This window comes from Lepisma saccharinum, chromosome 16 (genome assembly GCF_977018435.1).
Source record: "Lepisma saccharinum chromosome 16, izLepSacc3.1, whole genome shotgun sequence".
Lineage (NCBI taxonomy): Eukaryota > Metazoa > Arthropoda > Insecta > Zygentoma > Lepismatidae > Lepisma > Lepisma saccharinum.
In genome coordinates, this window is record NC_139244.1 from 54,115,357 (window position 1) to 54,119,757 (window position 4,401).

The following is a 4,401-nucleotide window of genomic DNA, read 5'->3' on the forward strand; positions in this document are numbered from 1 at the left end:
CCAATGGACCAAGCACGTGAGCAAAATAATAAGGTCGTAAAGGGTTCAGGAGGTACTGTTGGTCTGACCGAAAATCCTTCAGCCTTAAAAAAATGGATGGTTTTAGGGCCTAAACAAGCTAGGTTATTGAAATGGTTTCAAGATAACTACATCCCTAATCAAGACAAAAGTTATCATCATGATGAAGAGGGATTTGCCACACAGAGAACATTTAAGGAACAATCATTGAGTCTATATACAGTCATAAAAGACTTTGGAAATCCCTTTATGGATGACAATGACGAGTTATTGACTCTTGACACACGAAATGTTTTAGATGAAAGTGTAGTAGATACGGTGCGGACAGTTCAGAGTGTAGGCCAGGATCAGTATGACAAGTATTGCAAATCAGTTATCAGTGATTGTACTCGCTCGATTCATGAACCAATAAAAAAGAATTCACTTCCTTTATTCAGAACTCCTATACAAAAGATAAAGACAAAAGATAAGAGAAACATATCATTACTTAAGACTGAAGTTACTCTGTTCTCTCAACTGTACATAGTGATGCAGCGTAGGGAGAGTGACATGACCACATTCTTCAGCCATGAGAATCATAATTTTCCCCCTTCACTATCTGACGATGGAAGTCTGCGGTTCGGAAAGAAGTCGCCCGAAATGATCCTCTTGATTATGTTCATGTGAAACTTCCCGATGGAGCCGCTGTTGTGCATTTCCTCTCCCCAACTACCAACATTGTCACATTTGATGATTATGCTGATCACGTATTCATTCCACACCTCAATAAACAATTAGAAAGCTACAAACGGTTTGATGTAGTGTGGGACAAATACATTCCGACAAGCCTCAAAGAAGACACTAGAGAAAAGCGAGGTAAGGGTGTTAGGAGAAAGTGTGAAGGAAGGAACAAGCTCCCAATTAAGTACACCGATTTCTTAAAAGACCCCACCAACAAACAGGAACTTTTTGCAATCCTTTCAAACAAATTGGCAAATGTTGAATGTGCCGAAAGCAAGGTAATTGTCGTCACATGTGATGCCGAAGTTATTCTCCGAGGAACTGATAGGTCCATGCCATCATGTGACCATGAGGACACCGGACTGATTATCCACTTACAGGATGCACTTTTGAATGTCTGTAGTAACTGTATGGTGCGTACTGTTGACACTGACGTAGTGGTGATCCTCATTGGCAGGTTCCCTCACCTGATCACCTTGTGTGCAGATTTGAAGATTTGTGTTGCTTTTGGTGTAGGCAAAATATTTACTTATATTGACATTAATGCTATCTACGAGAAGCTGGGCGTACAGAAATCCTTGGCCCTCCCTGTATTCCACCGTTTCACTGGATGTGATATCACATCATCCTTTTTTTGGACGAGGCAAGAAATCTGCAACGGAGGCATGGAATTGTTATCCTCAAGTGACACATGCCTTTACCTACATGGCACTCCACCCTTACACAGAACTTGATATTGATAATGAAAATTTTAAACTACTAGAACGCTTCACCGTGATATTGTATGATAAGAACTGCGATTTAGACAATGAGAATGAAGCCAGAAAGGAGCTGTTTTGTCAGAAGAGTAAGTCAATGGAGAAACTTCCACCAACGACGGATGCACTACTCCAACACTCCAAGCGGGCTGTATATCAGGCAGGAGTATGGTGTACCAGCGAGCACAGTCAACAGCATGCTCCTAATCCGGAAGGCTGGGGCTGGACTCAGAAAGTAGACAGTGCATCATGGGTTCCTGTATGAAACACATTACCTGTTGCTTCAAAGGCATGTACTGAATTGGTTAAATGTAATTGTAAGAGTCAAAGAGGGTGCACTGGTAGGTGTGCTTGCAAAACTGCTCGTCGGAATTGTACTGAACTGTGCAAATGTCAATGTTTGAATACGACATAAACAATTCATATAACGGCAATCCTTCATAAAATTCAACATCTTTCATATACGATTTCATAATACGATTTATTGTATTTTAATTGTATAATTATGTATTTTATGTCATTTTTCATGTAGGTATTATTTGAATTGGTGAATAGTTTGTAAATGGTAGCATATCATTAGTAAATGTGTATTGAATACCGCATTTAAACTTCTTTCATACTACTGTATAAATTTGTAAATTTTCCAAACTGTTAATCGGTGAATAGTTTGTAATTGGTACATATATTAGTGAATAAATATATAGTCTGATACATTTGAAAATTGTGTAGTTGTATTCCCTGACCCCAAATATGTATACTTAGACACCACGTCTGTGATCCTAAGTGATTTGGAAGCCGAGATATTGATAATATACCTATATTTCAAAATGGCCGCTATAAAATCCAAGATGGCCGACGGAGGAGTTGGTTCCTATCAAAAACTGAAAGCTAAGCACCTAAGTAGTACCTGGATAAAATTTAGTGCTTTTGTCCGGTGTGTCCACATTTTCATGATAAGCTGCCCTACTAACAAGCTATTGAGACCATCTACCTCCAGAAATGGATTGTTGCAGACTTGGGTCACGTGATTTCCGCACTCGTTGTACATTTGTTTGAAATCAAAAAGGTAGAAAGCCAGCACCACAGGTTTAGGCCAGCAAGTTGTTGGTTGAAGTTCTTCTAATGTGTGGAAATATATGTATAAGAACATTTGAAAATGCTATGTGATTTCTATGGTGAGAGACAAGTGTTTAAAACGCGGGGAAAACAGCGATTACTCATTTTTTTTACTGATCGTATTTGGGCTGCACTCGAAGTGCATTTCGAAAGACTTTCACTTCCAGCCCACGACTTCAAGACCGCACTACAAGACCATACTCGTAGGCTGCTTGCTTCAATCACGGTCTTGCACCTTTCAGACACGGCCTATGTGCTGCTAGCAGACGGAGGCGTTATCGTGAAGTCAAAAATCTTTGCAGCATCTTCTTGTAACTCGATAACTCTCGTATTATCGAGAGGGAGCGGTTCAATGTATGCACAGTTAGATTGTTTAGTAAAATGAGAATTTTAATATTACGCATTTAAATATAAATAAAGTTGAGGAGAGTATAGTCTTAATCATTTCATCTTTCCCAACCGATTCCAGGACATTTGTGCATCCCGAAGAATCTATTCAGGACACCAGGACAAATGATATCATTCCGGGATTGTCCCGGAAAATTCTAGGTATGATCAGGCCTAGGTATGATCACGCTATCAAAATCCAATCTGTCAACCAGGCCATTCAACATTTTGACACACTGATCCAATGAATGAAGGATAGCCATTCCACATTTTTGGAATAAGTTGTTTCAATTTATAAGTGTGTTGACTTTGTTCAGAGAAACGTTGAGTTTAATTCTACTACAAAATGGTCCAAAATTGGACAACGAAGGTTTACCTTGTAATAGTATTTTGTGCTCTCAGCTGGTGCATTATTCCCTCAGTTCTAGGCCTCTTCGTTTCTTCATCACAGTCTCGTAAGTAGTTTCTCTACTTTGAGTTAAATTTCAATAAATTAGGTTTTTTCTTTTAATATCTATATTATAAAATAATGGCATGTTCACAGTACTGAACAGTCCATATTTTGAGGTGCCCAAGGTGCACTGCATGAAAACGATTTGGTTAGAACAAGTGGAGATGTTTCAAACTCCCCACAGTGAAGAAATTGAAGAGATTACTAAAATATTTCTCTATTTTAAAGTCTGTAAAGGTTCTACAATTAGTGAATACATTTCCACAAGTCACGCTACTTAGTATTGATGCTTTTCTGTTCATCTTGTGTCAAACAAATTGAGAATGTTACGCTGTTTCCCTGGTTTTCTTGCACTGCGTTTTTAGAAACGAAATTCCTTTAGGAAGACTCGAGAGAAAAAAAATTAAAACTGATTTGACAGTTTCAATGCAGTTTCTTATCGTAGAAATTCCGAAAATATCAGGAAATTGCAGACATTTGGTCTGCAGTCCCATCTAGTGTGTGGAATTACGTAATTTCCTTCACATCCGTATCCCTTCCTTTATGTCTTGAATTTAGGAGAATAAAATAAGTACATGTACATTTTTATGAACAAGCAGATAGAACAGATAATCTGGTAATTTTACTGAACCATAAGGGAGGTTGGACTCGTTGAACCTCCCTTAAATACGTCCATGTCTACAGGTAACCCTTGTCTAAAGAATATACATGGACTAAATGTTAGTACCAAATTGAGAAGAGCTCCATTAGCTCGCTAAGCAAGAGTAAATTATGGGTTTCTACAAAAACGCACATCATCTTACCAATATTCTGTACTGATATATAAAACAAAAACAACACTCTATATGTGCCGTGGCAAATTAAGTATTTCTAATGAAGAAGCAATGAATATTCATATTTTGAGGGACAAAATATGTTCTGTTGCTCTCGATTTTATCCTGCAGCTTCTGT